Raw genomic sequence first — 16,745 nt, forward strand, 5'->3', positions numbered from 1 at the left:
TAGGCAAAGGAACAGGAAAGGCAGAGAGGAGGGGTATGAACTTTGTGTATGGACGAGTGGCTTTTTGTGGAACGTCATATTTGTTCCCATGCGTGAACATTAACGTTCAATAATTCAGCTGAATCTAAATAACGAGAAGGTCCAGTCTTTGTTGATTATTGGAACTACTTTGAAGACCTATAGTTGGCCTTCACTGTGCAGCAGCGATGATGAATTCAAGTGAATCTGAATGCTGGAACGTTGTTGACCTGCAACTTTTTAGTGTGTGGAGGAGAAGAACGACGAAGCCGCGTGCCCGAAACCAGCGTCTGCTCTGTCCTCCTTTGCCTGCTGCTTTTTTACGGTGGGACTACTTGATTAGCTGTGCAGGCTTAATCACCCAGCAGATGGAAGCGAGCGCAGCTCCGCCAAGACAACAACAAACCCACGGTTGGATTATGGCGCTGCTCAGGCTGTGTGTGTGTGTGTGTACGCGCAGCACCGCGCATGTGTGTCTGTGTCCACTCTGATTCCTGAACCGATTCCCCCGAGCGGTGTGCCGGGCCTGCCTAGCACCAGCGCGGAGCACCTCCCTCCCCCCCTCCCTCCCTTCCACCCCACATTCGCTTTCTCCCCTCTGTCTTTCAACACTTGGTCCTTGTGACCTCCGTATCCAGCCTGTCCTCATCAGTCATTTAAACACACTTTTAATAGTGTTAACCTGGATCTCTGGGCTGCACGTGGTGGTGGGCAGGAGACATGGGGCCGGCCCCTCAAAAGCAAGTGTGGATGGAGAGAAGGAGAGAAGGAAAAGCGAGGAGGAGAATGGGGAGACCACTGGGAGGAGGATTTAGGATTTATGTTGGACCTTTTTTATAATCCATAAATTGGTAGGTTTTTTTATTAGCTTGCTCTTGGATTGAAAACCAAACAAACACAAAACTGGATTCCACAAATGTGTCAAGTCTTCTTGACTGTGTCATTATTATTATTAGATTCTGAGACAAATTCCATTCCTTCTTTCCTGCCTTTTTCTATCAAGGTCGCTGGTTTTGGTGATATCTTCATTGACCCGCGCTAAAAAAGAAAGTAGTTTGGATTCTAATATCTCTCCATTTTAAAAACTCTAGTCGTATTTATGCACTCCATTGCTCTCCGTACCTCACTGTGTGGAATCCGTTTCACCTCGGCTCTCTGTCAACAAATGAAACTAGCCGAGTTGAGAGAGAGGGAGGAAAAAGAGTAGTGGGGAAAAAGGGGGAGATGGGAGAGAGAGGGGGGTGTACTTGTGAAACTGGCGTCAGACCCTCTTTTGAGTCAAATTCTTTGCAGGGGTCAGAGTTCAGGCGCGGCAGTGTGGCGCCGTGATTGGCTGAGGGAAAGGTGAAATGAAAACCACAGTAAACTTTTGACCCCGGCGGCGCAGGAGCTCGGCAGGAACGCCCCAGCCCCAGCTCTCTCTCTCTCTCTCTCTCTCTGGCGTGGTGGAACAGAGCCCGCTCTCTTCCTGTGTTTACTCCACCAATCCAGCAGGGGGAGGGGGAGGGGGGAGGGGGCGCCACTGAGAGGGAGGAGGGAAAGAACCAGAGCGAGAGGGAGGGAGCCGAGAGAGAGAGAGAGAAGGGAGGGAGAGGGAGAGGGAGGGAGCTGAGAGAGAGAGAGAGAGAGAGAGGGAGAGGAGAGAGGGAGAGAGGGAGAGGGAGAGGGAGAGGGAGGGAGCTGAGAGAGAGAGGGAGGGAGCTGAGAGAGAGAGGGAGGGAGCTGAGAGAGAGAGAGGGAGGGAGCTGAGAGAGAGAGAGAGGGAGGGAGCCGAGAGAGAGAGAGAGAGAGAGAGAGAGGGAGGGAGAGGAGAGAGAGGGAGAGGGAGGGAGCTGAGAGAGAGGGAGAGGGAGGGAGCTGAGAGAGAGAGAGGGAGCGAGAGGGAGAGGGAGAGGGAGGGAGCTGAGAGAGAGAGAGAGGGAGCGAGAGGGAGAGGGAGAGGGAGGGAGCTGAGAGAGAGGGAGAGGGAGGGAGAGAGAGAGAGGGAGAGAGCAAGGGGAAAATCATCAAGAGCTGCGGTCTGAAAATGAATGTCTGCTTTTGAAGCGACTGGCACAGTGGAAGCATGCACACACACACACACACACACACACACACACACACACACACACACACACACACACACACACACACACACACACACACACAAACACACTCCTTCTGGATAGCTGAGTTCAACCTACACTACTAAGCACAATTATTATTTTTTGCATGGAGATGAGGTTGGTCACAATATCCCTCACAAAGTAATGCCCACGGTGGAACATCTCTCTGCACAGCAGTCTGAGGCCAGATGACATGTGTTTTCCTGCAGCTGCAGCATCAGTGGCGACTGGCGAGTAAAGCCGCGTGCTGCTGCTGCTGGTGAGTTATCTGCCCGGGCAGCATGGAGGCTGCAGGCCTGGTGGTGGTGGTGGTGAGTTATCTGCCCGGGCAGCATGGAGGCTGCAGGCCTGGTGGTGGTGGTGGTGGTGAGTTATCTGCCCGGGCAGCATGGAGGCTGCAGGCCTGGTGGTGCTGGTGGTGAGTTATCTGCCCGGGCAGCATGGAGGCTGCAGGCCTGGTGGTGGTGGTGGTGAGTTATCTGCCCGGGCAGTATGGAGGCTGCAGGCCTGGTGGTGGTGGTGAGTTATCTGCCCGGGGCAGCATGGAGGCTGCAGGCCTGGTGGTGGTGGTGAGTTATCTGCCCGGGCAGCATGGAGGCTGCAGGCCTGGTGGTGGTGGTGGTGGTGAGTTATCTGCCCGGGCAGCATGGAGGCTGCAGGCCTGGTGGTGGTGGTGGTGAGTTATCTGCCCGGGCAGCATGGAGGCTGCAGGCCTGGTGGTGGTGGTGGTGAGTTATCTGCCCGGGCAGCATGGAGGCTGCAGGCCTGGTGGTGGTGGTGGTGAGTTATCTGCCCGGGCAGCATGGAGGCTGCAGGCCTGGTGGTGGTGGTGGTGAGTTATCTGCCCGGGCAGTATGGAGGCTGCAGGCCTGGTGGTGGTGGTGAGTTATCTGCCCGGGGCAGCATGGAGGCTGCAGGCCTGGTGGTGGTGGTGAGTTATCTGCCCGGGCAGCATGGAGGCTGCAGGCCTGGTGGTGGTGGTGGTGAGTTATCTGCCCGGGCAGCATGGAGGCTGCAGGCCTGGTGGTGGTGGTGGTGAGTTATCTGCCCGGGCAGCATGGAGGCTGCAGGCCTGGTGGTGGTGGTGGTGAGTTATCTGCCCGGGCAGCATGGAGGCTGCAGGCCTGGTGGTGGTGGTGGTGGTGAGTTATCTGCCCGGGCAGCATGGAGGCTGCAGGCCTGGTGGTGGTGGTGGTGAGTTATCTGCCCGCCGGGCAGCATGGAGGCTGCAGGCCTGATGGTGCTGGTGGTGAGTTATCTGCCCGGGGCAGCATGGAGGCTGCAGGCCTGGTGGTGGTGGTGAGTTATCTGCCCGGGCAGCATGGAGGCTGCAGGCCTGGTGGTGGTGGTGGTGGTGGTGAGTTATCTGCCCGGGCAGCATGGAGGCTGCAGGCCTGGTGGTGGTGGTGGTGGTGGTGAGTTATCTGCCCGGGCAGCATGGAGGCTGCAGGCCTGGTGGTGGTGGTGGTGAGTTATCTGCCCGCCAGGCAGCATGGAGGCTGCAGGCCTGGTGGTGCTGGTGGTGAGTTATCTGCCCGGGCAGCATGGAGGCTGCAGGCCTGATGGCGCTCTCTCTGGCTGGCCAGATAAAAGGCTGTTTAGCCATTGATGAATGAAGTCATTTGCATAATATTAGCCGTGTGCGATGACTGCGATCACATGACGCCTGCCTGCCTGCCTGCCTGCCTGCCTGCCTGTGTTTGTTTGCTCCCAGCCTCCCTCGTCCCTGGATGATGCTGTGTGTTTACTCTCATTACCTTCCTACATCAACCTAGATGGAAGGGCTTGTTTGGGGGGGATCATGTGGTATTACGGTGGTGCTATGCGACGTGTGTGTCCGTGTGTGTCCGTGTGTGTGTGTGTGTCTGTGTGTGTGTCTGTGCGTGTGCGTGCACCCGTGTGGGTCTTGTCCTGTTCCTCTCTGCTCTTTGTCTGTATTAATGATGGATAGTGCTAGAAGATGCATGCGGGACACACACACACACACACACACACACACACACACACACACACACACACACACACACACACTGGAATCTGTCACGTCTTTGTCTCCACCTTCATTTATTTTCCCTGGTTTTTCTACATGCAGCAGTGTGTGTGAGAAAAGCGGGGAGATGCACACAGCTCCGTGTGTGTGTGTGTGTGTGTGTGTGGTGTAGATGGAGTAAGGGTGGGGGTGTTTTTTCAAGGGAAAAAGCAATGCTCTGAAAGCAGTTCTCTGCTTTGAACTACCTTCTCTCTCTCTCTCTCTGTCTCTCTCTCTCTCTCTCTCTCTCTCTCTCTCACCTTCATTCATATGTACCTAGGCTGCATGTGTATAAGGAGAAAGCTACTGGAAACAAAAAGCTGTTTTTAAATAACCAATGTGTTTTTTAGGAGCCCTTGTGTGTTTTTATGGGACATTTCCCTGATAATTCATCTCAATACTATGTCATTGTTGCGGACGCGGTCAGTGCAGTTGACTGCCTGATATAGTTCGTTTTTGAAAATTTGGCCTATGCTTATTTTTCAGCTGCAGAAGTTTACACATGACTTAACAGTTTTGTGATGTGTGGTCATGTGTGTAAATGTATAAAATATATCAGCTTTGTTCCTAGGGATGGGTTGGGGTATCATTTCATATTCTTCCGATACCGGTGGTAAGACGAAGACGATTCTGTGTTGCAATTCAGTACCAGTAGTACCAGCTGTAGGGTACCCGGGTTTCGGTACCCAGCCCTATTTGTCCCTTGCATTTAGCCCTAGTTGGACTAGTAGTGAAGCATTAGACTTGGCCTTAAAGGAACACTCCGCCCATTTTCAACCAGCTTTGTATAATTAGAACATCAGTAGTATATCAGAAAACTGTAAACGGTTTTGAAGTCTGTCATTTAATTTGACAGTTATTGAGTGTTAAAGTGTGGACTAGTGACATCACTGGTCCACACTAACTCAAATTAATAACTCATTAACTCAAATCAACTCTCAATAACTGTCAAACTATTCATCATTCATCTAGTTTGACAGTTATTGAGAGTTGATTTGAGTTAATGAGTTATTCATTTGAGTTAGTGTGGACCAGTGATGTCACTGGTCCACACTTTAACACTCAATAACTGTCAAATGAAATGACAGACTTCAAAACCGTTTACAGTTTTCTGATATACTACTGATGTTCTAATGATACAAAGCTGGTTGAAAATGGGCAGAGTGTTCCTTTAAGGCCAGCATTGAACCTTCAAGTTGGATTTCTTACAGATGCATTTCTGTAATGCGTCACGAACGCCAATAAGAGCTGGTGGTGAGGTTGTTCCTCCTGCCTGCTCTCTCCTCTCCTCCTCTCCTGTTCTCCACACGCTGCGTCACCATCAGGCTTGTGAATGGGCTGCTTTATTCCCGTGTGAGTCGTCCGTCTCAATTTAATAGCAACTGTAAACTTGGCTCATGAAAGGCCTGTCTTGACTTTTAGGGAAGTGGAATGTGAATTAAATGGGTCAAATAGAGTAAAGAAAGTTTGTTTTTCTCTTATTTTTCTTCTTTTAATGTTTCTTTTCCTGTTGCATTGTCCATCGATCTACAACATAGATCAGGGAAATTGGAGAGTTTGAAATAACTGGACAGGTTAGAATTTATCCCAGTATCACATCTGACCAGTGGCGGTTAGAAGAAGTTGGTCCCCGGGCGCTTCACTGCAGCTGCAGCATGGAGCAGGACGAGCCAGGATGGGTCAAACGCGGAGGGACAAATTTTGCCTCCAAACGGTTGTGGATTTGGCCCTTCTTGGTCCGGCATCGCCATGCGCAAAGAATATTTCTCCGGGTGAAAATCCAATCATGGGCGCTGATTGGCTAACGCTGTTGTCAGTCATGCACAACAGAAACAGACAGCTGTGGCCAAAGCTAACGTAGCTAGCAGCCAAAGTCGGCCGACTTTGTGCTTTTCGTTTTAACGAACATCGTATTAGTTACTGCGGTGTACGATAAGACGTTCATTCATTAAAACGAAAAGTACAAAGTCGTCGTCTTTGGCTGCTTAACGTGGAGAAGCTGGCTAGCATTAGCTAGCTACGTTAGCTTGTGCTGCTTGTGACTAACAAGACTGCTGCGGCTGCCCTGCCGTGCCAGCCGGTTGCCTCGGGAAGAGCCTGGTGATGCGAGGTTAGGTTGCCGGGGACACCTTGGTGTCTAGTGATTGGTTAGGGAAGACCGAAGACCGCCCCCGCTCATAGAAATGCTCTGCACTGACTGCAATCTCAGACAGACCAGAAGAGGAAATGAGTTTATGAGTTGATGATGAAGTCTGAATATCAGGCTAATTTATTGCCACTCCGGTTGCACAAGTACACTCGTGTGAAAGTTTGAGGCCGGGGAGGCTTCGCACTCGCAGGACATAATAAAATATGAGCAAAAAAAAAAGGAACACGGTGATCAAGATGATTCAAGATTCAAGATTCAAGATTTTTATTGTCACTCCGTGGTACAAGTATCACGTGTGAAATTCTTGTGCTGTGGACTCCGTTTACAACATAGTACAAATATAACAGGGCATATGAGTGCAAAAACAACAAGAGACACAACAAGCAATAAGGCAGTAGAGTGATAAGACAAGTCAGAGACAGTGGCATATTCACTGCACATAGGTGCACATGTCATGTGCATACTTTAGACGTGCTTAAACATTTTAAATTCGACGTATTTGACGTACAGGTGCAAATAGCATGTACCTAATTAAACCTACAATTAAACATTAGACATACATAATGGTAGCAGCTACAGTGCGGTACAGTACAGCTACTACACTATTTGTGTATGTTAAGGAGTCTCGTGCACAAATGAAACATGGCAGCAAAGAACATGGGGACACATCTTGTTCCATCACCACTTCAGATACACTACAGATGAGAGTACAGAGAAAGGAAGAGACTTGAGTTTGCGTGCGTGTGTGTTTTCAGTCTCTTTATGCTCCTGTTGAGTTGAGGCCTTGCTGGAATTTGTGCGCTTCAGCACGGGTTAATGGCGTCTTTCTTCAGTGTTTTACAGCTTCACACAGTGCACACATGTACACACACACACACACACACACACACACACACACACACACGCACACACACACACACACACACACACGTGCTGGGCATATGTCCTCCACCCTGCTCCCTGAGGCCCACTGTGTGCCTGCAGTCTCCAGCTTGCCATCATCCCTCCCAGCTCCAAGTGTAATTCACTCCCGCCATTCTCTTCTTTTATTCTTTTATTTTCCTGTCAACCATTTTATGTGAAGCACTTTGAATTGCCTCCGTGTATGAAATGTGCTATACAAATAAACTTGACTTGACTAACTAGTTTCATTAAAGTGAATTCACTCCCACCAACTAGTTTCATTCAATAATGAATTCACTCCCACTAACTAGTTTCATTCAAGTGAATTCACTCCCACTAACTAGTTTCATTCAAGAATGAATTCACTCCCACTAACTAGTTTCATTCAAGAATGAATTCACTCCCACTAACTAGTTTCATTCAAGAATGAATTCACTCCCACTAACTAGTTTCATTCAAGAATGAATTCACTCCCACTAACTAGTTTCATTAAAGTGAATTCACTCCCGCTAACTAGTTTAATTCAAGAATGAATTCACTCCCACTAACTAGTTTCATTAAAGTGAATTCACTCCCACTAACTAGTTTAATTAAAGTGAATTCACTCCCGCTAACTAGTTTCATTAAAGTGAATTCACTCCCGCTAACTAGTTTAATTCAAGAATGAATTCACTCCCACTAACTAGTTTCATTAAAGTTAATTCACTCCCGCTAACTAGTTTAATTCAAGAATGAATTCACTCCCACTAGTTTCATTCAAGAATGAATTCACTCCCACTAACTAGTTTCATTAAAGTGAATTCACTCCCACTAACTAGTTTCATTCAAGAATGAATTCACTCCCACTAACTAGTTTCATTCAAGAATGAATTCACTCCCACTAACTAGTTTCATTAAAGTGAATTCACTCCCACTAACTAGTTTCATTCAAGAATGAATTCACTCCCACCAACTAGTTTCATTCAAGAATGAATTCGCTCCCACTAACTAGTTTCATTCAAGTGAATTCACTCCCACTAACTAGTTTCATTCAAGAATGAATTCACTCCCACTAACTAGTTTCATTCAAGAATGAATTCACTCCCACTAACTAGTTTCATTCAAGAATGAATTCACTCCCACTAACTAGTTTCATTAAAGTGAATTCACTCCCGCTAACTAGTTTCATTCAAGAATGAATTCACTCCCACTAACTAGTTTCATTCAAGAATGAATTCACTCCCACTAACTAGTTTCATTAAAGTGAATTCACTCCCGCTAACTAGTTTCATTCAAGAATGAATTCACTCCCACTAACTAGTTTCATTCAAGAATGAATTCACTCCCACTAACTAGTTTCATTAAAGTGAATTCACTCCCACTAACTAGTTTCATTCAAGAATGAATTCACTCCCACTAACTAGTTTCATTCAAGAATGAATTCACTCCCACTAACTAGTTTCATTCAAGAATGAATTCACTCCCACTAACTAGTTTCATTAAAGTGAATTCACTCCCGCTAACTAGTTTCATTCAAGAATGAATTCACTCCCACTAACTAGTTTCATTAAAGTGAATTCACTCCCACTAACTAGTTTCATTCAAGAATGAATTCACTCCCACTAACTAGTTTCATTAAAGTGAATTCACTCCCACTAACTAGTTTCATTCAAGAATGAATTCACTCCCACTAACTAGTTTCATTAAAGTGAATTCACTCCCACCAACTAGTTTCATTCAAGAATGAATTCGCTCCCACTAACTAGTTTCATTCAAGTGAATTCACTCCCACTAACTAGTTTCATTCAAGAATGAATTTACTCCCACTAACTAGTTTCATTCAAGTGAATTCACTCCCACTAACTAGTTTCATTCAAGAATGAATTCGCTCCCACTAACTAGTTTCATTCAAGTGAATTCACTCCCACTAAGTTTCATTCAATAATGAATTAACTCCCACTAACTAGTTTCATTAAAGTTAATTCACTCCCACTAACTAGTTTCATTCAAGTGAATTCACTCCCACTAACTAGTTTCATTCAAGTGAATTCACTCCCACTAACTAGTTTCATTCAAGTGAATTCACTCCCACTAACTAGTTTCATTCAAGTGAATTCACTCCCCCTCACTAGTTTCATTCAATCATGTCGGATACTAGTCTAGAAAACATTTTAGACACTACGTCCACCAACAATAGCTGCCCTCTGGAACTTGTCTTCAGTAGTATGATACAGGATGTATACAGGATGTATACAGGATGTGCTGGTTCCTAAGTGAAGAAGATGTTGAGACTGGTGTGAGCAGCCATTGTGCCATGTTGGAAGTGTGCTCAGGAGGAGGCGGGCCATGTTGGAAGTGTGCTCAGGAGGAGGCGGGCCATGTTGGAAGTGTGCTCAGGAGGAGGCGGGCCATGTTGGAAGTGTGCTCAGGAGGAGGCGGGGCATGTTGGAAGTGTGCTCAGGAGGAGGCGGGCCATGTTGGAAGTGTGCTCAGGAGGAGGCGGGCCATGTTGGAAGTGTGCTCAGGAGGAGGCGGGGCATGTTGGAAGTCTGCTCAGGGGGAGGCGGGGCATGTTGGAAGTGTGCTCAGGAGGAGGCGGGCCATGTTGGAAGTGTGCTCAGGAGGAGGCGGGCCGGCTCTTTGAAGAAAAACAGGAAGTCATTCTGTCCTCTTGTTTCCTTTTTGCACTTGATGCCTTCAACTCTAGTAGACACCATTTGTTGCTTTATTACCCTGTGTGTGTGTGTTTGTGCGTGTGCGTTTGTGTGTGTGTGTGTGTGTGTGTGTGTGTGTGTTTGTGTGTGTGTGTGCGTGTGTGCGTGCGTGTGTGTGTGCATGGGAGCATGGGTTTAGGAGTGGGGTAATGACCCTAGATGCCCCCAATAGCCTATATCTGCCATAAAAAAGAAGCATCATACCCCTTTATTTGTTACATGCACACACACACACACACACACACACACACACACACACACACACACACACACACACACACACACACACACACACACACACACACACACACACACACACAGAACCCTGAGTCACCTAACCCCTCACTCACACTGTTATAATAAAGGCAGTCTGGCACATGTGTTGTGTGTGTGTGTGTGTGTGTTGGGGAGTCTGTACTGGTGTGTGTGTGTGCGTGCGTGTGTGTGTGTTGGGGAGTCTGTACTGGTGTGTGTGTATGTGTGATCTTTGTTCTGGGTGGGTCAGTGTTTGTTGTGGGGCCTGCTGGTGCTGGTGGTTGTCTCAGGGAGCTCAGATTGCAGCAGGCCTTATTTCAGGCGGAGCTGGAATGTCCTCCTCACTATTCTGGTCCTGACTGACTGACTGAGCGACACTGCTGCAGCTCTGCCTGGCCTTCAGCCAGCAGCACTGACTGACTGACTGAGCGACACTGCTGCAGCTCTGCCTGGCCTCCAGCCAGCAGCACTGACTGACTGACTGAGCGACACTGCTGCAGCTCTGCCTGGCCTTCAGCCAGCAGCACTGACTGACTGACTGAGCGACACTGCTGCAGCTCTGCCTGGCCTCCAGCCAGCAGCACTGACTGACTGACTGAGCGACACTGCTGCAGCTCTGCCTGGCCTTCTGCCAGCAGCACTGACTGACTGACTGAGCGACACTGCTGCAGCTCTGCCTGGCCTCCAGCCAGCAGCACTGACTGACTGACTGAGCGACACTGCTGCAGCTCTGCCTGGCCTCCAGCCAGCAGCACTGACTGACTGACTGAGCGACACTGCTGCAGCTCTGCCTGGCCTTCTGCCAGCAGCACTGACTGACTGACTGAGCGACACTGCTGCAGCTCTGCCTGGCCTCCAGCCAGCAGCACTGACTGACTGACTGAGCGACACTGCTGCAGCTCTGCCTGGCCTCCAGCCAGCAGCACTGACTGACTGACTGAGCGACACTGCTGCAGCTCTGCCTGGCCTTCAGCCAGCAGCACCGACTGACTGACTGAGCGACACTGCTGCAGCTCTGCCTGGCCTCCAGCCAGCAGCACTGACTGAATGACTGAGCGACACTGCTGCAGCTCTGCCTGGCCTTCTGCCAGCAGCACTGACTGACTGAGCGACACTGCTGCAGCTCTGCCTGGCCTCCAGCCAGCAGCACTGACTGACTGACTGAGCGACACTGCTGCAGCTCTGCCTGGCCTCCAGCCAGCAGCACTGACTGACTGAGCGACACTGCTGCAGCTCTGCCTGGCCTCCAGCCAGCAGCACTGACTGACTGAGCGACACTGCTGCAGCTCTGCCTGGCCTCCAGCACCCCCCCCCCCCCCACCTCCACTAGATCTGCCTTGACTCCTCCCCCACTCCATATCTATTTGATATGCCTGTTCTTCTGCTGGCCTGCATTGAATTCAACTTCCTTAGTTTCTTGTCCTGTACTTGTGTGTGTGTGTGTGTGTGTGTGTGTGTGTGTCTGTGTGTGTGTGTGTGTGTCTTTTGTAGCAGAAACACAAACAGCAGTTGTTTAACAGCATCCCTAGTTGAAAGTGAATGAGAGGTTGGGGTCCAGTGGGAACTCGTAATTTTTTAAAGCTTTTTAAACACAGATTGATCTGGAGCTGAAGTCACGTTCAGCAATGTTACGTACACACTTTTTTCTGTTTTTTTAATGGCAAACCCGGTCAGACGCCAAAGTAATGTTAACATAACCTTATTCATTATGTCTGAATGCACAGGCAGCAGCTTTGTGACTGGGATCAAACACATGATGAAGCGCTTACTTTCAGCTGGTGTCAGTAACGTTAGCGGCTAACAACATAGCCGCTAACGTTAGCCTCCTCGAGCACACCATCGAAAATGCCCGGTTTCCTCAAGTGCCAAAACGGCTTTCCGTCAGCACCAGTTTCTTCTAACGTTATCCATACCCAGCGCCATTTGTTAACTCCTTTTGTTCTTGTACACATTGGTTGGGTTGAGAGTGTATATAACCAAAACAAAGTCCCATCTGCGGTGCAGTTTTTTTCTTTCTCCCTGACCGCCATATGCCAGCGTTTCAAAATAAAAGCTTTCAGAGTCGTGTAATAATGACTTCATGACATTTTTCATGACATTTCATATTATTTTGAAATGGTCAACCCGTGTTGACCGGGTCAACACGGGTGTGACGTCAACTGGGAAATTCCTAGTTCCCAGTGCAAATGGTACACGGCAAAAAAACAAACACATCCCTGTCTCTCTCTCAGCCCACTCCTATCTATGTGTCTTGTTGTTTCAGTGCTCCTCAAATGTGTCTCCAAGTGGAAAACCTTGGTTCTGCAGCTGATGGCTGGACACACTTTCCCCTCTCTGTCTCTCTCTGTTTCATTATTTAACTGCAGCTTTAGCTCCGTAGCAGCCCAGTGTAGGAGGCCTCTGATGTGATCACTGATCTGTGTGCAGGGTGATCACACACACACAACATGCACGCGCACGCACACACACACACACACACACACACACACACACACACACACACACACACACACACACACACACACACACACACACACACACACACACACACACACACACACACACTCACTCACTCACTCACTCACTCACTCAGCAGAGTAAGGGTGGAAGCTTTGTCCAATGGCAGCATGTTGTGCATGACATGATGAAGGCATACGTGTGTGTGTGTGTGTGTGTGTGTGTGTGTGTGTGTGTGCGTGCGTGCGTGTGTTTGCATGCGTGCGTGCGTGCGTGCGCGTGCCTGCCAGTGGTTCATAAGACAACTTTCATGAGTTGTTGTTCACACACACAAAGATATAACATTTTATAATCTCATCATCAATGCTTTAATATTATCTATCTATTATGACCAATTAGCGGTAAGTGCAGTATAAAGAATAAACCGTTTGATCAAAAGGACCAGAACCAGGTATGAAGCGAACCGGTGTCCTTGACCTGGTGTACTACTCGTGTGTCTAATTTAAAATAACAATAAATACTGTCAAATGTTAACCAGTTCAAAAATCAAATCAAATCTCACAGACTAATGTGTGGTGGTAGGATGATTGTATTTGAAGGTCAGGGGGTGGTGGGGCTGATGATGCAGTCATAATTATATCGGAATGGAAAAGGAAAAGCCACAAAGAAGCCACAGTCAGTCCTGCCTGTACACAGACGTCAGTGACCAGCTCACATGAGTGCATTCATTTGTTGACGTTGATGAATGTTTGTCCATTTGGTACGATGAGAAAACAAACATTTTCATGTAACAATAATCCCCCCAGAGGCACTTCTTCTTACTGTTATTATGGTATTGGGTATAATGGTAAAGTAGTCATCGCAGTGAAGATTGTCCTCGAGGGGATTTAAAAAAGCTTTTGCACAACGGTTACCAACGCATGCTGCCATGTGTACTGTCTAAGAAGCATTCCTCAAAGTATACATACATGTAAGAATAAAGTCTTTATTCTTACCATGTATATCTTTATTATAAAGATAGGAGAAGATCACTTATAGCTCCGGGCCCGGTTACTGAAGCAACAAATAAAACACTGGCAGTCGAATCGGTATGGTTGCAACGTGACTCTTTGACCAATCATAGTTTGAGCTTGGCCGTAGCTGGGCCAACCATTTTATTCATGTTTGTTTTGTTTTTTCTGACCCCCCTTCCTATTTTCTCCCCAATTGTACTTGGCCAATTTCCCCCTGCTGCCCCCCGGTCACTGCTCCACGCCCCTCTGCCAATCTGGGGAGAGAGAGAGAGCCGCAGACTAGCACCATGCTTCCTCCGACATGTGTGCAGTTGCCAGCCACTTCTTTTCACCCGACAGCGGGACACTTCACCGGCAGGATGTAGCACGTGGGAGGATCATAGGAGCTATTCCCACCAGTTCCCTCCCGCCCCGAACAGGTGCCCGGACCGACCAGAGGAGGCGCTAGTGTAGCGACAAGGACACATAACCGCTAATCCGACTTTCCAACCGCAAACACGGCCAATTGTGCATCTATGGATGCCTGACCAAGCCAGTGGTAACACGGGGGGTGCGAACCTGAAACCCTCGTGTTGGTAGGCAGGGAATCACTAACGTGTTTTAACTAGGGCTGTGAATCTTCACTGGCCTCACGATTCGATTCGATTACGATTATTGATGAATCAATAATAAATCGATGCATCACTTTTTTCCGCAATACATGATTTATTTTTTCTCACTTTCTTTTTTCTCACTGTGTGGCTACTTTTAAAATAAAAGTGCATTTGGAATTGCATTGTATTATGATCCATAATTAAAATAAACACTTGCATGTACTTCCATTATATTTTATTTGATTATATAATTTATTTATTTATTTATTTTTTATAATCGATTTTTGACATTTGTGAATCGAAGCAGAATCGTGCATGTCCGCATCGCGATGCGCCATCTTATAATCGATTATTTTTGACACCCCTAGTTTTAACGCTAGGTTCACTTGAAGTTTCTGACCTGGGCATGGGGTCACCTGGTGTAGAGAGGACTGAAGCTGCAAGACAGTGGTTGTCTTCTTCTCTTTGTGGTTGAGTGGTTGAACGTGAAGCTTCTGATGGCCAGTGAAAGCCAGAGGTGTGAGTGGGAGCCAGGAGGACAGACAGGGAGCAGGCCTGAAAAACACAGTATGTAAATAATATGGTGTGGATGGGCGGCCACATTTGCAGGAAGGGGAAGCGATGATGCGGTCGAACAGGCTGGGTGGACGCAAACAGGATGCTGATCTGCTGTGGCTTCCTGTGCCATTTTACAAATCTCTTTTTCCCATGAATTTTTGCGACAACAAAAATATCAAGTCATGCTTGTTTTCACAGGAAGTAGAGTGTCATTATAGACCAGACAGCTCCTGACTGTGGCTATGCCATGACTGATCCCAATGCTCAGAGACAGTGAAGCCAAGGAAAGAGAATGTGTGTGGAATGTTGGCGGATAGTATGAGATTTGTATGCAGTTATTAGTAAGATGCTTAAATCATATTGTTCAAAGTGGAGAGGCCTACAGTTCTTCATTATAATCACTTGCAGAAGAATGTAGAAACGTAGTGTTTTCTGTTGGTACTGTAGGGCTATATGTGTGGTCGTTGGCAAAAAACTCTTCACATGGTGAACATTTCACTTTTCTTTTCTTTTTTTTCAATAAATCAGAAGCTCTGCCCTATATATAACCTTTTGAATGACTGAGATAGCTCCCTCACATAAAAAAGTTCTGAGTATTTTAATCTGTTAATGTGTCTAAAAGTAAAACATGAGAAAAATGGCTTTAAACATTCCACAACATTACATTTTATACAGTGGTAATCCATCAAACACCATAAAAATAAATACTTTCCATTTTGTTTTACGAGGATAATTATTCGTTGATGTACTACGGGGTTGATAGCAACCAAATCACTCCAAATCTCAAAATTCAAAACTCGTTTTCAACCTACTTTGTCTCATTGCCAACAACGTGCAACAGCCACATGAAGGGTTCTCCCAGGCCACCACCGCACATTATGCTCGTGTTGTCACCATACCAATATTTTGATTTGAACTTTTGACAAATTTGAACTTTTGTGTGAACAATCACTTTACATGAGTGGTGCATGAATAACATGTTGAAGCATGCATTAACTCTATAGGCAAGTTCAAACATAAGGTAGTGAAACCAGTATTTTTGTGAATTGTGTGTTTATTAAATGAACAGTTCAATCTGCCCTTTGTAAGGGTCTTTTTCACTAACTTGTAGGACTTCTAAAATGACAGTACCACTGGGAGTGGGAAACAAAACAGCATATTGCTTAGGGCTGTGAATCTTCACTGGCCTCACGATTCGATTCGATTACGATTCATCCGTCTTCGATTCGATTCCACGATGCATCTCGATCCAGCTCAAAGTATCGTAGCTCCAAGTATCACATCCTCAATTTTCTATATTATTACTGCACATGGCAACTTTTTCCTCAACAAGTAGTCAGATAAATATCATCCATTTTTTTTTACTTAGAAAGTTCTTTAAAATCTGAATGTCAACATAAATTGAAACATAAACGATTCAGCGATTATCTGTCAACGATTCGATTCGATTCACATGTCCGCATCGCGATGCATCGATTAAACAATTAATTTTGACACCCCTAATATTGCTACTTCAAAGCTATAGCTAAACTGAATCTACACAATTCAAAATGCTCCGGAGAATCTTGAACACCGCAGGGGAAGAATACAGTTGTGTTATAGAAATCTCAATAGGTTTCTACTCCAGTGGTTCTCAACATGAGGTCCGCGGACCACCAGGGCTCCTTGAAGGGGTTCCAGGGGGTCCCCCCAGCAAATGTATGAATTGTTAAACTTCAACATTATTATATTTACAAGAAAAGTGAACACAATTAGAGAATGTAGAAGAATGACTGTTCTGATCATACTTTCACTGTTATCTCTCTACCTAAAATACAGACACAGACAGTCATGGAATTCTGCACAAAATCATCTTTAGCAATACAAATATTACCATATTTGGCTCCGAGAGACAAAGTCTCCTCACATGGGGGGCCCGTTGCTCTACTGTGGACTCGATTAGGGGTGCTTGATATGAAAAAAGGTTGAGAAA

General features: G+C 47.0%; 1 protein-coding gene across 1 annotated transcript in view; it reads left to right on the top strand.

Annotated features, from left to right (window-relative positions):
- Positions 1 to 16,745, top strand: part of ncoa3 (nuclear receptor coactivator 3) — a 54,920-nt gene that overhangs the window by 13,467 nt on the left and 24,708 nt on the right. The window lies entirely within an intron of this gene.

Source organism: Poromitra crassiceps (assembly GCF_964638095.1).
Source record: "Poromitra crassiceps genome assembly, chromosome: 25".
NCBI classification, from domain to species: domain Eukaryota; kingdom Metazoa; phylum Chordata; class Actinopteri; order Beryciformes; family Melamphaidae; genus Poromitra; species Poromitra crassiceps.